The sequence below is a fragment of the Camelina sativa genome, chromosome 11, assembly GCF_030686135.1.
Source record: "Camelina sativa cultivar CO46 ecotype springtype chromosome 11, ASM3068613v1".
In the NCBI taxonomy this organism is placed as follows: Eukaryota; Viridiplantae; Streptophyta; class Magnoliopsida; order Brassicales; family Brassicaceae; genus Camelina; species Camelina sativa.
Genome location: NC_141890.1, coordinates 26,781,031 through 26,801,638, shown reverse-complemented (window position 1 = coordinate 26,801,638; position 20,608 = coordinate 26,781,031). Strand labels below are relative to the sequence as shown.

The 20,608-nt window shown below is 36.5% G+C and overlaps 1 pseudogene across 1 annotated transcript; it reads left to right on the top strand.

The window, feature by feature from the left end:
* Positions 1 to 11,968: 11,968 nt before the first annotated feature.
* LOC104728282 (14.7 kDa heat shock protein-like) lies at positions 11,969 to 12,505 on the top strand (annotated as a pseudogene). Its single transcript, XR_015571361.1, has 2 exons — positions 11,969 to 12,066; positions 12,163 to 12,505. The product of XR_015571361.1 is annotated as a 14.7 kDa heat shock protein-like (transcript).
* Positions 12,506 to 20,608: the final 8,103 nt, after the last annotated feature.

Sequence of the window (20,608 nt, the reverse complement as noted above, 5' to 3'; positions counted from 1 at the left end):
TATTATTAATAAAATTATTATTTATTTATTTTAAAATATAAAAACGAATTTTAATATTTTTTTTTTGTTCCATTTGTTCCTCATCAATTTTGGGGAGTAACACTTTTGTTCTATTATTCTTTATTTTTTTGAGAATGTAGAGGAATGTAAAGGAAAAATTATTACTATCAAATGGTAAAAAAATTGTGAAATGATGAGGAATATCACATTCCTTCTCATTCTTTTTTTTTGGCAAATCAAATATATTATATCATAAAGAGTTTTTACAACTAATGACACAAATAAAGGAAATTGAACACAATTTCGATGAAGAAGTGGAAGTGACTATGCTTTGCAATCGAAAACCTTACAGGCTAACAGAAAAAATCTGTTACGTCCCCTCTTCACATACTCGTAATTGGCTATAAGATGAAACTCCAAAATGTTTTTCGCATTACTTTTGTTAAATGAAAAATCTGAAATATTGGTTGAAGTGATTCTGATTCTTGTCTTTGAAAACTCAATATAACATGCTTGAAACGCCAAATGCATTGAAGTCGGTTAGTTGCCACAATTTTCCTTATCATAGAAGCAGAATTTCTCGACCAAAGAAAAGAGAGAACAACACCATCACCGCTAGCCGCCGTTATCCTTCCCATCACGACCATGACTTGTGGTAGATTATACCAAAAGCTACTCCCATGAATATAACGATGAACTCGTTCCGGTGAAAAGAAAGCTTCCGCCCAAGGAATTTTGTCACCATCATCATAAAAGTTCTTCATCTTAACTTTAAAACCATATACTCCGCAGCCCATACAATCGATCGATAAGATGAAATACTCCAAACATGGTAATGGGAAAACATCACCATTGGAAAATGTTAACGTCACAAGAAGTCCGTTGCTTTGTTCAGAAGCGTACTCAACCCAAAATTGTACAGAAATAACCAGAAAAATGAACAGTTGCTTTGCCTCGTTGATATCGCTCACGAGAGAGAAAAGAAGAAACCGCTTTCTTTCAATACACAATGCTAAGAAGAATACAAAGCATCACATTCCTTCTCGTTCTTTACTTAAAATATGGTCACCAATTGAAGCCGTAATGTTTTCATATTTTTTTTTGTAAAAAAAGAAAAAAACTCAAGATTCTCTATTTTTATTTCAGTACAAAATGTTTGGCAACAATGATTTTGTTTCTTTTTTTGCGTGATATATTGTTGACTAAAAATGAATTAATTGATCATCTTCTGGAAATACGTTACAGGAAAGTGATGAGTTGGGGTGACGTGGAGGTTTGCTAGAATATGATTGGTGGAGATGTGAGTTGTGTGTTGGATGCCGATGATTGGCTAGGAGCAGAAAGGAGACCTGAAGCTACAAAGAGAAGCAAAGATCAATTGTGAAAAGATAACAAGAAAAATCTGAGAATTGTTAGTTGTAACTTCTTCTTCTTTGTTTCTTCTTCGTTTGTGACAATGGTGTTTGTACTCATCTTGATTGAGATCTCTCCGTAAGATCTTCGTCATTTGAGATATTGGCTTGGGTTTTATGAACGTCAGCTCGATTGGTTACGGTTACGATTAGAATTGAAGTGTTGGTGCGTTTATCTTTATCAAAGGTATCAGAGCCAAACGACCTCGAAATCCATGGCAGCTACAGTTTGTGTAAACAACGGAGCTTTGGGATCGGGATTAGAGAAATTGAAAGAGACAATCGCAGACCAAAATGTAGAGATCGGCGAACGAATTAGTGCTCTGCTGTTGTTGTTGCGAGCAGAGAACGCGGTGGAGGAGAATCTACACGTCGATGCTTGTCCTGCCTCGCCGCAACTTTCAGAGGATTTTATTCGTCCTCAGCCAAAACCAAATTATGTGATCAACGCTACTTAGATCTAACAAAATCGCAATCACCGTTGTTTACTCGCGCAAACAAGTTTCATCGGATGATATCACTTGAAGAGATTGAAGAGCGAAGGTCGAAGGCAATTTGTATCTTCTACGAGGAGTTAGAAACTCCAAATCACCATTTGCGACACAAGAAATCAGGAATTTGCAGGATAGAAAGGGACGAAGCTGAAAAAGCATTGGTTGAACTTGGGGTTGCAACAGAATCGATTGAAACTGAGCATCACACAGTGACAATAGCAGATGCAAACACGGTTTTGGAAATATTGGAGGAAGAAACGATTCTGCAATCTCAGGTACTAGCTTTTAATCTTGAGATTTTGAGGAATATCGAACCTAGCAAAGTAAACTTAAGATTGGAAACTCTAAAACATATGGTGGTGAACAAGAATCTGGAGCAAATATGGGTTCAAAAGAAGAGTGATGAGAGATTTGAGGTTGGTGGTGATGTTGAGAGGGCACAAAGGGAGTTAAGTATGGTGCAAAGTATCTATGCACACCAACTGTTCTGTCAATTTTCTCAGCATAAAGAAAACAAAAGGGATTAAGCAATGGATGTTTAAATTCAGAAAACAGAAGAGTGATCAATGGTTTGTTCTAATCTGATTAGTACTCATTTGGGGAACAAAAGTACTTGGACAAAGTTGAGAAATAAGAAACGTGACAATCCCACTTGGACAGAAGATGCAAGAGATAAAAGTCGGAGCAAATCATCAAATAGTTATAGTGTGGGACTTCAAGTCTCGGCTTTTGCTTGCAAATATGTGCTGGAGAAGAATCACGATGCAAATTTGGAGATTGGGGCTTGTATGTTACCTCAGGTAGTGATGGGGGAATCAGTTCTGAGAATGGTTTTGGAAAAGGATTGGAGGAAGAGACCGCAAAGCTATGAGCTTCAGTCTGTTCTCCAAGTGATGAGAAACAAAAAGAACAAGTTTCCCAAGAGGTGGTGGTTTAAGTATAAAGCTGTGAGTGTTCTGGAATCAATTGAATCAGAAGGTCTGATGCAGGAATTAAGCAATGATGGGCCTGCAGAAGAACCTCCCTTGTGGCTGCAGAACAACTCTAAGGAAATGCATATCTATAGGCCCTTGTTTGGTAGCAACAGTTGTGTTTAACTCTGGGAAATAGTTAGTGGGCAAAGACTGGTGGTTTAGATACAAGAAATTCTCAATGGCTACCTAATAATGCGTATAAGCTCTCTGTTAGAGGCTATTAAAAAAAAAAAAAAAACAGAACTTGGAAATGTGGTTAAAGAAGGAAGCTATGGTTTTGTGGAAGAGGCTACATGGGATTTACTCTATGATTTGGAAAAGAAGATTTCATGAACCTTGTGGTCAAGGTGTCTCAAAGAGGGGAGATTTGTTGTAGGGAAAATGAAGAGTAGCTGACGTGGAGAAATTGTGAAAGAAGATTGGCCAAGAGGTGAATGATGTGTTGGCAGAAGCTTAGTGGCTGGAAGGGTTTGTTAGAAAAGAGGATGATAGAGAAATATAGAGAAGGAAGATTTCATTGTGAAGTTTATGCGAATAATCAGAAATTGTGTGTTTGCATCATCTTCTTCTTCTTGGTGTGTTTCTGTGAGAGTTTGGTGTCTTCCTCAGTATTGAACTAGGGTTGTTTCTTCATTCTATACCCTAGCTAGTTGAGAAGTGAATCTTTGTTCCTCCATAAACATTCAATTGTATTGTTTGAGTTCTTAATCGGAAGAGTGTGATGAAGATCAATCTCCTAATGATAAAGAATCGATTGAAATGGAGGTTCCAACGAAATTGATTGAAAGCGAGGATCGAACAGTGGAAAACAATCTGAATCATTCGACATACTCCGTTCTTAATCAGCAGGTATCATCAATCTCTCACTTGGAACTTAGCCATATGTCTCCCATAGAATCTCAAGATGTTGATGATGATTTGCCAATTAAATTTGTGGATGTTGCTAATGATTCGCCATCTGCAATTGCGATAACACATCGATCTAAGTCAGAGTTTGATCTTGCATATGCTGCTAGTATGGCACGTCAAGTGTTTGATTCAAAGCCACTAAAAACGAATCTGTTGCAAATTATGAGAAAGAAAAGGTTTTCAAAGACTTTGGTTCAAGTTCAAAGTGGCCAGGGCTGTTAACCTGAGATGTTGTTTGCTTGGTACACTGCTTGGGATAACAGAGAGTGATCCAGGACATGAAGAAAAAACAGTTTATGAGAAGATTATAATGGCGAATGAGTGGCTAAATCAAATCAGATTTGTTATTCAAAGAGTCATAAGTAGCAAAAAGAGCAAGTTCTCCAAGAGGTGGTGGTTCAAGTATAAAGCTATGGTAGAAAGATTGTTGCAGGGTTCAAGCAATGATACAGTTATTAAGGATCAAAGTCCGGTCGTAGAAGAAGTTGTGACTACACCTCTTGATGATTTCCAATTGGCAGTAGTTGAGCTTTGCGAACAGTCAACATGTATCAAGTCTCAAAAGGGGAAGCAAAGACTATCTCCAAAGTCTTGGATGTTTGAATATAAATGGGGGAAACATTTGAATGATGCGAAGAGTGTTTTAGCACTGAATTATGAGAAAATGCTACATGATGAAGTTGGAGAGTGGTTTAAAAGTTGGATCAGAAGAATAACACTGTGTGTATTGCTTCGACCTGATTCACAAGAGATTCGTAGAGGTCTAAACTTACAGTGGAAGATGAAGAAACTGAAGTATTCCAAATCTTGGAGATTCAAGTTTAAGAACAGGGACTTGAGGGGATATAACCTGAGCAGAGTGAAGTTGTTGCTCAAAAATAGTTTGGTAATCTCAGGGTCTTGGCGATGGTTTATAATGGTAAAAGAATATGAGCAGTGTCATAAGTTAGAACATGCAAATATGGAGGCTGAGAGGCATTGTTATCAAAGGTCTCAATACATAAAGAATATAGGGTCTGCTAGTGATGATTGTGACTCAGAAAACGACCAGCTTCCATTGAGGTTCTCTATGTGGGTTAAGCAGCCTCTTCATCATCAGTACATGGTTTGGCTTCTTACACTTGTTACATATGCCAATCATCTTTTGGTTGGAGTCGGTATGGTTTAGAAACAGTCTTATCTTTCACTTGGAACTAACCGAGTTTGGGATCCCGGAGGTTCCATTTCCAGAATTTTTTCGCTCAAGCAGAAGTTCCAATGGACTTGTTAGCTGCAAGTCAATCACACGGGACATGTTTGCATCCTGGAGGTTCAAATTTTCAGGAAATTTAGTGGACTATGCAAAGAAGTACTAAATTTGATACTTCTCTTGGTATGGATTATGATACACAACTCACCAAGCTTATGAAGAGGTCTAAAACTTGTTGCAAACACCGCAACAAATTCTTTTTGGAGAAGACTGGTTCTAAAAACTGCAGCAAGTAATCATTTAAATGAATGGGATCTTGGTGCAACAATCTGAGGGGAACTCTTGCAAACCAGATGAATTCTTTTTCTTTCCAATCTTGAGGTCAAGGGGAAGGATTTGTTACAGGAAAGTGATGAGCTGGGGTGACGTGGACGTTTGCTAGAATATGATTGGTGGAGATGTGAGTTGTGTGTTGGATGCCGATGATTGGCTAGGAGCAGAAAGGAGACCTGAAGCTATAAAGAGAAGCAAAGATCAATTGTGAAAAGATAACAAGAAAAATCTGAGAATTGTTAGTTGTAACTTCTTCTTCTTTGTTTCTTCTTCGTTTGTGACAATGGTGTTTGTACTCATCTTGATTGAGATCTCTCCGTAAGATCTTCGTCAATTGAGATATCGGCTTGCGTTTTATGAACGTCAGCTCGATTGGTTACGGTTACGATTTGAACTGAAGTGTTGGTGGGTTTATTCTTTATCAAAATTTACGTTACATACATTAGTTATTTGTTCCTAATCACGACATCGAATCTCTGAATTTAACATGCTTACAGATTTTAAACATTCTCCTTGGTTACTCCTTCTACAAATCATCATCAACTATCATGACTTATATCTATTTTGTCTTGAAAATATGAACACACTGTACATATCACGTTCGTGTTGCCTTTGCAACCGCCAATTTTGAAGAGTATTCAATCTGTTCCAATTTAATAGTGGTATATTTCTAAGAATATATTTACATACTATGTTGAAAAATGTGGCCTGATGAACAAAAATGGAAAAGGAGAATACATATAAAGAGAAAAAAAAGAGCAGAAGACAACCTATACGACCAAATTTTCGCTCCAACACATGCCCATTACCAGTGTGGTCCATCATATAGTTAGCGGGCTGACTGACTGACTTTGTGAATTTCCATGGGCTTGCGCTCGCCTCCTTGTTCTTAATCTAAGCGCTACAGTTCTTTACTAGTCATTTTACGTCCTTCTGATTGTTGTTGTGAATTGTATATTGTATCTTACATAAATTGACATAGTTTTATTTTGAGATATTTTACACCAATGCTATTATGAAATTTCTGAAGATTTGCCTAACTCGGGTACACGCATTGTAGCTCTTGGACCTAAATGTTGAAGTTATGATTTGACTAGTAATGTTCCATTGTTTGTAGAAGGTGCTAAATCTTATAAGATATAGAGGTGGAACACGGTAGAGTATATCTCTTCTACCAATATTCCCATGGAAGTATTACATGCGTCATTTGGTCTTCCATTTAACAGTGAAGCTATGATAAAAAACGATGTTGAAAAATTAGAGTGAAAAAAAGAAGAAATTAAATTACATACATTAAATTACAACTGATCTCTCCCCTTACCCTAAATGGAGCCAAACCCACCAGATTTTCTGTATTTACACAGCCCGTAAGACAAATGGAATGAACACACAAGAAAAAAGAAAAATAAAAATTGGTTCCTCTGTCTCTCTGTTTTCAATACTCCACAAAAAAAAAAATTGACAATAAGTGGATCATCACCGAAAGAAGCCAGCTCCTCCTCGGCTGCGGCCATTTCTGCCTCGAGTGACCAGCTCAACCTTGACTACTGCAGCCATTTCTGCCACTAGTGGAGCCAGGTCATCCTTGACTACTGCGGCCATCTCTACGGGTGATTAATTCGTGGGAAATTTTGTTTAATTAGTTCATCAACAATTGTTAACTAATCTTATTATATAAACTTTAGTTTGCAAAGTTAGTAATTCATGTAATTGCAACATATGTCAAGTATATCGAAATATTTTCACATGTGTAAAAATAATTTTTATGTGTGTAAAAATAAATTTCGTTTAATAATTATAAGAAAATTAAAAAATCCTAAAAATAAAAAGATTAAAATTAATATTGTTGAAAGTATATAAAATTAAAAATAATCTATTATATCACTAATTCTAATAGCAAAATTATCTATTAAATTAATAATTTCAAAGAAAAATATGTGCAATTAATAAGGAAATATTTGCAATTTAAATGCAATTGTTATTTATTATAATCATAAAGTAAAAATAAATGTATACAGAAAAATGATTAAAGTATAAAAAGGTTTAATGTGTTAAAATTAGTGTTTAACATAATATAAGAAAATAATATAATCAAAATAAGAAACTAATGTAACTTTCTTAATTTTTTCAATCGGTTAATGATTTGATAACGTATTCAATATTATGTTTTTATAAACCTTAGTTTTTAAAGTTAGTAACTCATGTGATTGAAACATGTGTCAATTTTAACAATTAAAGATTTTGTCATGTGTTATCAATTTTAACAATATTATGTTTTTATAAACATTTTTAGGTTTACCACTATCATATCCTATGCCACGAAACAAGAAATCTTTGTATTTACCCTCGATCCATCTAGTTTGTCTTAACCACGGGTTCCAAATCACAGCTTTATTTTTCCATGACCACGAGTCACAAAACAATAAGCCATCACAAGGAAGGAAGTTTGCACGCAAGGCATTATTAAAATAAGGGATATCTAAAGGTAACTCATGGATCCTTATCTTTGGATCATTGCTGAGATTGACGCTTACCAAATACATCTTGGAATCCGTCCATATGAAAAATTGAGGACGTACATGAACTGAGTGGTTGTAATTGATGAATGATTTGCTTTTGAAAAGTGTGTACCATTGTTTGCAAACGATTTTGAATCGGATTAGAGATGGAACAGGAACACGACAGAGTATTCTTGTACCAATTCCCATGGAAGTTGTACATGCATCATTTGGTTTTCGCTGTAACCATGAAGGTAACAACATAATATGCAATATATAAATGGATTTAATTCTCGTGTGCTCCTATCCCAAATTTTTTTTTCTGGTTTCTCCTTCCTATAATAACTGATTTATTTTTTATTTTATTTTAATGAAAAAATTGGTGAAAGACTATAAAACTTGTACAAATATCTTTAATTACTGATCCAACCAAGTTTAATTCGGATTATCCACCTGTTACCCATTAAAATCGGATCTGAACTTTATCTTTTAATTTTCTTTCTCTCGATTCTTTCTTCTTCTCCGGTGAACCAAAACTTTTTTGAACAATCTATTCTTTCTTCTCCAGTCAAAATCTCATCTGTTTTCTCACAATCTTAATCAGATCTGATCTATTTCTTCATTTTATTCTCTTTCAAAGGTAAATCTCATCTGAAATTAGGGTTTGTAAACTAGGATTTAAATTCAAAATTAGAGTCAAAATCTCTAAAAATTTCTATGTTTCATTTGTTAATCCCAGCTATGTCAATGCCATCCAAAACGAGAAACAGTGTGAATTATCAGAAAAGGAGAAAGAACAATCCTTCAACAGAAAAAGCTCCTCCTTCGCCAGCCTCAATAGCTCCTCCTCCAACAGCCTCAACCGCTCCTCCTCCACCAGCCTCAATCGCTTTTCCTCCTTTAGCAACAATCACATCTCCTCCGCCAATAGCAACGGGTGAAGCAACTCCTCCTCATTCACAATCAGAAATCTCTCATCCTCGGCCAACATCAAACGAAGAACAATTGAATCCTCAATGGCTACCACAATTAAATAGAATGAAATTTTGGTTAGTTTTTGTGTAAGAGCGGAATAGAGACCTTTGTGTTTTGGTACAAATAAGTTTTCTTGTACAACAATGGATACAACTATGGGTACAACTAGTCATCATGAGGTGGCTGGTGAAGAAGATGAAGCAGCAACCAGGGAAGAGGCTGATGAAGCTTCAACAAATACAGTAGCAGGAAATGATGAGGTGGCTAGTGAAAAAGATGAAGCAGAAAGAGGAGAAGAAACTTATGTGATGGAAACTGAAAATATAAGCAGTGGATGAACGTTGCTGAAGCTGGAGACTTGTACTAAGAAGATGAAAAACATGACAACCTTCAAAATACCTTAAGAGTCTGTATACAAAGGGAAAGAGGAGAAAGAAGAACGGTGAACCTGCAAAGTAAATTGTAGTTGTGTGTGCAACACATGATAGATTACTGTTGGTATTTTTTTGTAATGGATTAATGTTGGTATTTTTTTTGGTTGACGTTAGTTTAGATGTATTGTATGGATGATATTTAGATGTTTTTGGTACTGAGATTTTTAGGTACAACTGAGATATTTTAGATACAACTGGGATATTTTAGGTACAACTAAGACCATTTAAAAAAATAAGTTATTGATATTTATTTAAAATGTGTATTAAAAGTGAATTTTGAATGGATTAAAAAGAAATTGTGTAAAAAATGAATTAAAATGAAATTAAGAAATTTAATATGGATGAAAATGAATCTCGTTTAACTCATTTACCATATGTTTTAAATGGTAAGTGAAAAATAATAAAATGAATCTCATTTTACACATGTTTTGAAAAATAATAAAATTTTGCCAAATTTTTTATGTAATTGTACTTCAAACTTATAGTTGTACAAGGTTGAACATAGTTGTACATTACTATTTTTACCTTATTACTAGTAGTACCTTACAATAAATTAAATTTTTATAGTTGTACTTTTCATATTAGGTAATTATAATACATTTTATACAATTTCAGAAGATAATATGTCTAAAATAACTGATTTACATGTTTTGACATAATTACTTGGATGAAAATAACAAAGTGACCATCAAAGTATTAGAAATATTTGCTTTATGTAGGACCATCAAAGTGACCATAAAATTTACATGGTCAAAGTGACCATAATATTTGCTCTATAGTTGTTTTGTGTATGTTTGTATTCACTAACATAGAAATAGATGGATTTAGTTGAATTTTAAATTTTAGTACTTATAAAGTTCAAAGTTGTACCATAGTTGTACCACGAGTATGAAAATTGTCGAGTTTTAAATTAAACTTAGGTGTATCCTAGTTGTACATGCTACAGTCAGTTGTACCGTAACTGCAGAAACCAGTCTTGCAACCAAAAACAGAACAATCGAGTCTTACAACCAAAACAAAAACTGTTACAAAACATCACCTACATAGAAACTAATCACAGAAAATGTCATACAAGCTTTCAGAGCAGCTCGTTATGTTCACACTTTCACATACATAAAGAGTCATGATACCATCACCATCAAGGATATATATTGGATTTTTAGGATTCAATGAAACTGGAATGTAGCTAAACTTCATCTTCGTCCCTGCAGCTACCATCATCTTTTTGCATATTTTATCAACCAATGCAGAATAAGTAACCTGCTCAATAGGTGTTTTCATCAAAAGAGCATGTCGAACATCTTTTCTTGAAATCCATTGTATTTCATCTTCATTGTTTAAATAATTCCCCCATAATCAAAATGAATGAATGTGTGGAGATTATTATTCATTACTCCCTGCAAATATAATAGAAACTAACATTAGAATAGTTTTCGCTTTCTTTCAGTTTTACCAGTTGTATCAGTTAATATTTGTTGTACCTAAATCTGCAGAAACGAGAAAACCTAATCCAATTTCTATCTAGCTCTCTTCAACCACTAGCTCCATAAATAATAAACGTACTCTGACTCTAATAAACTTGAACAAATGAGAATTAACAAGATTTACATAAAAAACGTATTTATAAGAAATCTAAGAATGTCCCCAAATTAGAACACATTACAATCCTAACACATCAACACTACCTACACTATAAACAAGTTTCAAATATGTTGAAATTGAACAAAAATAGTTGAATACACCAAGAAATTACCTAAAACGAGTTTCAATGGAGCTTCAATGGTGGAAATTTTGTTTTTCGTGGGATGATGTCGAGTTGGGAAAGAGATGAATTGTGATTGGTTTGTTTTTTTGTTTTTTTTAAAATATATTCAATATCTCTATTTTATTTAAATAATGCGAAACTAAAGAAAGGGAAAAACTGAGAATTATAATTATTGTGAAAATACAGAGGTATGTAGAATTAAGGTGGATAATATAGAAAATAATTTTTGGGATAGGGACACACCAGAATTAAATCCATATATAAATTCTAAAGAAAAAAAGTTAACTAGAGAAAAAAAAAAGATTTTTAATTAAAGAATATAAGCTTACATCTTACAAATCAAGCTAGATTTACCTTCTCCAAGATAAGACATAATATATATCTTACATCTTCATAATATAGTTTTAGCAATTAATGTAAAATTGAAATAATATAGCTACTTTAATGTGATTGACATATAGATTAACTATAAAAAAAAGGAATATTGGTTTTTTTTCTTAATTGAAATAATCTAAGGTTATGTTTTAACTAAATTAAGAAACAAAAATCTAGCTTAATTTTCATAATATATATATATATATATATATTAGTTTATATTATATAGCTCCATGTCATAGAGATTTCATAGTTTATATTGTATTCATATAGTTAATTGCTTACAATTTACTTACTCCAGATTTCATATATAAGAATTTGATTGACCGAGTGTCAAAATGTGGGGAGTAATCAACTAGTCTCATTGGATTTGATAAAGTTACCGAAGAATTTTGGATAAGTGAGTGAGACGTTTGTCATCAAACATTATAAATATTCATACTTTGTTCCTTAGTTTGTTACTTCTATGTTGATCGACATTTCGACACGATGGGCCTATCAAGTTGGCCTAGTATAATGTAGCCTAGACCCTTTTAGAGACACAATCTATCTTCTTCAGTCTATAAATAGCAACTAGATGATCGCCATTAGCGTCAGATATTCAGATCAATCAACTCACTCTTAAACTCATCAACAGATTCCAAAAACATCTTAATTCGAGAATGAGTGGATCTTCCTCAAGAGCATCCAACTCCGCCTCCAGTAATGGTACCTTTTCTTTATAATTTGTTTTCGCTTTTAACCAGTAACCAATCTTTGTTTGTTTCATTAATTAATCTTGTTCGTTTTATCTAATAACAACAGGAAACTACAAACTGGAGATCGAAGAATACGGTGGCGGCAAGGGACCAGTCCGGTGGACTTTTAAGGAGGATTCGTGCATTGCCAGGGTAGATATTCCGGGTTGTTCAGAATTTCCTTCACCCAGCACCTACGACTTCCAAGATACCCCGTTGGATTTAGCATAACAAAAGAAGCCATGGACCAGAACGACCACTCCGGACGCAAATACGTCGGCTTCGTAAAGTTTGACCCAGCGATTTACGATGTGAAGAATGCTAAGATTAAGGTTGTCAATGGCGTATTCTGGGTCACCTGTGACGTGCATTTAAGAAATACTAACTTAAATAGTTATAAATTTTCTTAAATAGTTAAAAGAAGAAGAAGCTGAAGAAGTATTCTAAGACAAATCGTAAAACTTGTATTGGGAATAAGCTGAAGAAATATTGGGAAAATATGTGTATTACACTAAATGACTTATCAATCAATTACTAAATACTGAGACTAAATAATTTGATTTTTACACTTTTGTTCACGAATACGAAGGAAGCTTTTTTCCATTTGCACTATTTACCAACTAATTTAAGAATCGTTAATGGGATGTGCATGGCACATATTGACCAAACTCACAACACCATATATTATCGTGAACTAGATAGAGAAAAGAAAACCAAAGCAACACATAGTACTTGAGAAGACTAATAAATCATCAAAATCTCACATTAACATAGTTGATAGCACAAATTACTAAAGCAGTTATATGGGAAGCAATTAATGACCCATGAAATAACCCTTTGTCATCCCTTAACTCTAATCCTCTTCAAATGTAGTTCGTTCTGGGTTTATCATCATCTTTCCCCTTTGTTTGTCTCTTTCATTAGTAGTAACTTTTTGGATTGATTTTTGGCTGAATAAATATTAGATTTTTGGACCTAAAATATTATTATTTTTGCATTCTTTGCTGAGTGAGTTTCTTCTTATTCTGGACAATTTTTGAAGAAAAAAAACTTGCTTTAGGAAATGTGGCATATGGAGAAAGTGTTTTAGAAGTGCTCATGTGGACATTCTTAGAGCGCTCAAATTGTCCATTTTATTAGTAATAACTAGATTAGGACCCGTGCTAGAGCATGTGTTGAATTTTCTTTTATTTATATTGTAATTTTTATATCAAATATAATTTATTTAGTTGTTTTTAAAAATTGTTGTGAATAAAACATTATGCAATAAAATCATATGCTAAATATGAGGACTTGAATTTTTTTTTTGAGATTTCTTATGATTGCTCCGCGGATTAGCCTAATTTTTTTGAAATTTATCAAATCAATCATAATAAACAATATTTCTATTATTTTGATATATAATTGCTAGTATAATCGAAAATCACTCTTAATCCGCGGAAGAGTGATTAATTTTTGAGATTTTGTTGTCTATATATGGTTAATTAAATATTCTGTAGAGATTTAACTAATGGTTACCACTCATATAACCTATAACCTATCAAATAATCAAATAATTAGTCTTATAACCCATATTATATAGTATACAAAAAATGTTGTGTACTTCCGTTTTATTATATAGGGGATTTTTATATAAAATATAATTTATTTGGTTGTTTTTAAAAATTGTTGTGAATAAAACATTATGTAATAAAATCATATGCTAAATATGAGGACTTGAATTTTTTTTTGAGATTTCTTATGATTATTCCGCGGATTAGCCTAAATTTTTTGAAATTTATCAAATCAATCATAATAAAAATTATTTCTGTTATTTTGATATATAATTGCTAGTATAATCGAAAATCGCTCTTAATCCGTGGAAGAGTGATTAATTTTTGAGATTTTGTTGTTTATATATGGTTAATTAAATATTCTGTAGAGATTTTTTTTTTTTTTTTTTGGAATATCTTTTTTAAGAGGATTTGAAATTGAGATTTAACTAATGGTTACCACTCATATAACCTATAACCTATCAAATAATCAAATAATTAGTCTTATAACCCATATTATATAGTTTACAAAAAAATGTTGTGTACTTCCGTTTTATTATATAGGGGATAAGGATTGAATCAGGAAATTTCCTTATTGGATATGACTTCTTTTTTCTTCAAAAGACAAGTTTCCATATAACGTCTATTATCCCCTTTTTTTTTTCGCCTTTCTTTTGTTTAAGCACTAATACTAGGATTTTTGTGTGTCTATCCTAGCAGGTTCAATTAACATTATGCAGTTATAGTACTTAAGGTGTCAATCCAAGTGGGATGTTGCTAACAATCAAGATGCAATCAAGAAATCACAAGTCAAGCCAATATAAAAAGAGTGTTTGTCTAACAGTCCTAGAATGATGAAAATGCAAAAACAGAAATGAACTACAGAATTAGAAACGAAAATGTATGACAAGAAGTAAACAAGAGTAAAAACGAAAACGAGTCTAAGCATGAACAAAACCGCAAGATAAGAAACAGTCTCAGGAATGCAATATCAATCAAAAAGATAAAAGTCCTAAGGATGGGAGTAATTGATTTCGGTGGAGTATCCTAGTCTACAGAGTGTTTAACATGCCACAAGCAAACTATCCCTAAACGATGAACATCACAACTTAGCTAATCCAATCTCTTGACAGAAGCTACTCAGACTCAACCACTTCCAAACCTAGCTCTCGCTAGAGAAACATGATCAAGCGTGGCATGACAAACAAGTTCATTCACGTCAACAAACGTCCTAGACAACTAATCTCTTAGGCTAGGAACGTAAGTCTCTGGCACTAGTTGGTCAGACATTTCATCGAACACCTTTTGGGTGCGGAAATGTCTAAGACCTAGTTCCAATTGATCAGAGAGAAACTAGCATTTCTAACACTAGTCCAGAAGGGAATCATAAAAATCAAAGCTTAAACACTCTACATCGTAAGATCCTCCACCTAGTCTATCCCATCCCCAAGAACTCTAGCACTACTCAGATCCGGAAATCATCACTAAAGACATAAGTCCAGAAAATATTGAACAAAGCATAATAAGATAGACAAGAATGAGATGAACAACTTTGTAGAAGAAATCAAATGCAAAAACTAAACAGATTGAAAGATATCTGGACACAAAGTCTCAAACGTTTTAGGTGTCTAGGTAGAACCTTAAGAACAAAACGAGAATAAAATATAAGATGTCCTCAACAAGACTTAACAAAATGTATATATAGTAAAAACGTGTGAATCCCTAAAACTTAAAACGACAAGATAGAGCGTCGGTTCGGGAGTCTCCTGAAGCGTGTGAAACCAAACATGTGCGGTCGAGTCGCGTGTCGTCTCTCCCTGGGGTGCAATCGAGTGGAGCGGATTGAGTCGCATGTCGTCTCTCCCTGGGTTGCAATCGAGTGGAACGGACCGAGTCGCGTGTCGTCTCTCCCTGGGGTGCAATCGAGTGGAGGTAATACGACTCGAGCTGGGTGTATATGTATCCACTAAACCGGTGATAACTCTTGAACCACACCTCCGATTGACCTGAAATAAACGGCATTGGAAAGATGACTCAACTCTCTATAACTTTGATGAAGATGTCAAAAAATGAATCCCTCTACCGGTGGCTCGAGTGATGGATCGAGTGGCGACTCGAGTGGTGCCTCGAGAGTGACTCGATTGGTGCAGCTGAGAGTGGCTCGATTGGTGCAGCTGAGAGTGGCTCTATTGTCTGTGTCTCCGACGTCTCCTAAACACCGGAAATACTTCGAAATGTACAATGTATGCAAGGATGATGCATAAACTACCTAAATATGCAAAGTGTATAATAGAGGTTCTAAAATGATGCAAAACGACTAGTTGTCCTAGCTAAATGCATGACAAATACAGGCTAAGGAGATGCAAAATATAGACATATCAACTCCCCCAAAATTATTATTTGCTTGCCCTCAAGCAAACTATCAAGAACAAAGTATGGAAGAGAGATGTGAAGATGGAGTCTCAGAACCTAAAACATGCTGAATAGAGTAGTTATAATCAAGGTCCTTGTTTTTAGTTCTATGATGCATGGTGAAGGAACTCTATTTCAAATCTACACATGCAATCCTATCAATCATCCCCTTTAACATTCATTAACAAAGAACCGTGAATCAAGCTAAGCAATGTCTTTGAACTCATTTGGCTAGGGTAAAGGTTAGAGACATAGATGATCTCCTCATCAAGTGGTTTTATCAATACAGAACAAGGTTCTCTCACGAAAAGGAGTTGAGCTTAAGAGAAGGCTAAAGGTTGAAACCAACTGATACATACAAGAGCAGCACCCTGTCTACCCAAAGAACACTCCAAACCAAAGTTGGTCCTATCTCTACCCTTCATCAGAAACTTCATCTCAAACTTTTTACACTTAGTCTTAGGAGGAGTTCTCTTCTTTTCATTCTAGCGGATTGAGAAATCTTTATTATCCCTATGGTTCGTTTTCTTTTCTTCTAGGGACTCTAGACATCTTAAGCATTTTTTTTTCTTTTCTTTGTCTAATCTTTTTATTTTATGCCCAGAACCAATAACTCTTTTTACTTTGCTTAACCCAAATCCTTCACTAGACTTGTAAACTATGTAAACACATCCCCCTCCTAAAGACTTTCTACCTCTTTACTTTTCTGCACAAATCCATACCCAATACCCAAAATCGAGTTCTCACCTAGTCCTACTAGTCCGGATAACGCGAACTAGAACTACACAGGATCCTACTCTTGTCGGTTAGAACCTAACACTTTCTAACAAGCTCAACTCGGAAAAGGCCTGACACTCAAGAATACAGTTGGCTTGAAAGAACGGTTGGTTAAGGGTGCGGGGAACTGTTCCAAAGATGAGAATCAGCTACTTGGATTGACAAGGGTGGTAAAAATGTGAAAGACAATCCAAATATGTGTATGGTATCCATGAGTTCAACTTCAATGCATCACATGATAATTGCAAGTCAGGATTAGGTTCAGGTAGATAGGGAATGATATCAATTCAAAACATGATTCAATCTTACATTTTCAAGTTCGATCAACAAGCATCAAAGAACTAATAACAAGGGCCTTGATCCTATCCTATTGAATTCAACATGCTAACAAGGTTACAATCATCATCAACCCCTATGCTAAATGCAACAACCCTATATGAATGACACTAGACCCAATTCTAATATGCAAGTGCAAGCTACATGAACACTCTGTTTTTGTGGAAATTTTCAAGTTTTTTCAATTTTTTTTTTTATGCAAATAAATGAATGCAGACTCAAACATGATATTATACAAAAATATGAAATAAGAATCACAGAACACAAGATCAGATCCATCATCTCAAACTCTCCCGCAAACTTAAATTACACAGTCTCCTGTGTAAGAAAAATTTGCAGAAGGATTTGAGAAGCACAACAGAAACAATGCATGAATGAAATGGTATATACAAAGGAGCGTAGGAGTACCTCAGTAGTAGAAGGAGTCCAAGCTCGCCCAAGGAGGGGCGTGAAACTGACTCTGTCCTTCGCCTTGTTCGGGATCCGTGGGTGTGACATCAACTGGTTGGTCGACTTGCTGCTCAACCGCTTGCGTGTTCTGATACATGTTCGACTGCTCGTCATACTGCATGTCATCGACTCTGGACTCGCCATGGTCCGATGCCAAGACAACTACCTCCGTAGGCTGATAATCACCCTGATGTTCAACTCGCTGCTCAACCTCAATCTCAACCTCATGCTCATCTCGAGCTGCAGAACGACGCGCGGATCACCGACTAGAGGAGGCTCTGGAACCTCGCGAACCGTGTCTCTGTCTCTCCCTAGACTCGTGTGACGAGTGGCGTGAAGGAGTGGGTGAAGGTTGACGCTCCCGTGGCATGTATGAAGATTGACGTGATGGAGAGGGAATCGGTGGTGTTCGCTCGAGTGTCGTGGAGGCGCGTCCTGGTATGGGTCTGGCGTCCTCGGGGATAGACCTGGGGACGGTGGTAGTGGAAGTCGAGCAGCTAAACATACGCATAAAGTTCGTCATAGTCTTGGTGAAGCTGCTGAAAGCCTTGTCTCTGGCCTTCCCCCATCGCTGAAGCTTGTTGAGGCGTTGATGAGCTGCTCTGACCCCTTTAGCCATTCTTGTTTTTGTGTACTCCTCGAAGTAGAACTGCTCTGGGCGGTACTCTTCTGTATCCTCCTCCATCGGGTCTGTCCCTGCTTCTGCAACCTCTACTCGCTGCACCTCATCCCCAGATTTGTAGAGAGTATCCGTGGGAGGTATGAACTCGACATGTTCACCCCTCAAGATTGTAGTGAGCTCGACGTAAGGCAGGAGTAATCTTGACGAACCGACCTCCGGATGCACAAACTTGTAAATCAATCGTCCTTGCCTCAAACCCCTCTCCAGAGTGCGCAACTGTCGCAGGTTGTTCACGTCGATCCAGCGTGGTGGGTGTGGCTCGGAAGATAACAGAACACCAGCTGCCTCAAGAAACCAAGTCACCACGCCGCCCATACACATCACTCCGGGAGAGTGGTTGCTGTTGAGTGGCGAGACCCAAGTCCTGTATGACATCATGTAGTTGATGAGGTAGAGCGAGACGAAAGTATTAGACGTGTCACCTTGCAGCTTGGTGCCATCCATCGCCGTGAATGAGAGTCCCTTGAGCGCGAGATCAATCATTTCAAGCTCGCCATTCGTGATGTATCCCTTAATCTCCTTGGCATAGAATGCATTGGCCACCGCCTTCTGGAAGTAACGCAACACTGGGCTTCTCAGGTTCAGCGCCTTTGTTTTTGACGAAGTGAATGTAGGCGTGCTTCCAATCGTCACCCAGAGTGCTGATATTTCGTCCCTATCGAACTGTGGTGTAGTCCCCGTTCCACTGGGAAATCCAAAAATCTCTTCGATGGTTCTAAAAGTAAGCGTGTAGAACTGGCCATGAACGCGGAATGTAAGATAGCCCAGGCCTCCATCGGGCATCATGCCTGGCTCATCCGCATACAAGTGCATCTCCAAAGTAGAAAGAAACTGGATTGTCTCCTCTTTGTATCCACTCTTGGGGGTGTTCATGATTCTCTCCAAATGGCACCGCCGAAATAAATACTGAACATCCTCCCCAATCCCTAGTAGCTCCATCGTCTCAGGATGCGGATATCTTGTTCCACTAAATTCGCACTGCTGGAATAGTTCGTAGTACTCTTTGGGAGTCACCTTCGTCTCAGTAGATTTCCGTCTGACAGATTTCCTGGGAGCTTGGTCTGAGCGCAACTCAGGTTCCTCCTGTTCCTAATCACTGCCCTTTTCTCTTGAGTTAGAAGCTTGCGCCGGTCTCTTCCCGCGACTCTTGCTCTTTGTGAGCGAATTGGCTGGTCTGCTTGATCTTGCTGTTTGGCCTGAATCCCCAACAACTCCGCCGACCATGTTTTTCATTGCTAAGAAACGCTTCATCATAGATTTAGGCGATGAGCGCTCTCCTGCCTTACAACCATAGGCTTCTCGCATTTCCTTTATTAGCTCAGTACTCTTTCTGCTCCGCTGAGACATCATAAACTCAAAGCTAAGCGTCAATATGTTAGTGCACAAGTGACAAAAGCAATCATGAAGTTTTAAACTTGAAAGTGCAAAGGGAGGATAAACCAGACGAGCGTGTGCAGTGGAACCGGCTCGATTGAGGCAACGAGGGAGACGGCTCGATTGATGAATTCAGCAGCGGATACATTGAGTGGTCACGAGATTGACTCGATTGAGCTGTGCGAACGGTTCGGGCGTGTCGATGTGCGGTGAATCGAGCAAGGGTGTGTCGTGCAGGACGAGTCGTGTGTTGCAGCGAAGGGAAGGCGACTCGATTGAGGACTCGGTTGACGGAAAGAGGGACAACAATGAAAATGGCTCGATTGGTGTGCAGTGAGACGGCTCGATTGAGGAGAGGTAAACGAAACAAAGTGAGAACAAAAAAAACAAAGAGTGATGAGGGAGTGTGATGTGAGAGTGTGAGGAAAGAGATATGGAAGAGTCTAAATAATTAAAGGAAGAGTGAAGTTAGGATAATAATGGTCGTGAGAGGAGTGTTTGTTTGGTAGGGGTGAAGAGTGAAGGGAGGTGAGAGTTTAATTTAAAGGGCAGGAAAGAAGGAAGAGTAGTGGAGGGATGGGAAGAAAGGAGACATAAAGTGATGTGTTTGATGGGAGGGAACAAGAAAGAAATGGGGAAGCTTTCACGTGGGAAGGAAAAGTAAGGGAGTGAGTGAAGAGGAAAGGTTCACGTGGGTGTCTTCAGTCGGACCATTTTTTTTTTTTTTTTTTCACCTCAATCTTCTTTTCACTCTGCTTTTGTCTTCTCTGTGTCCTCTGTCTCTTTTCTGTAGAACTCCTCATACTTGACTTGATTCTGAACTCACCTTTTTAACTGCTATATATTTTTTCTGTTGCCTGTACTCCCTTCTGTAGATTCCTGAACACAAGAAAACCAAAAGCAAAAATTTTAAACCAAAAGGTCCTAAAAAATATATTTACAGTGATACC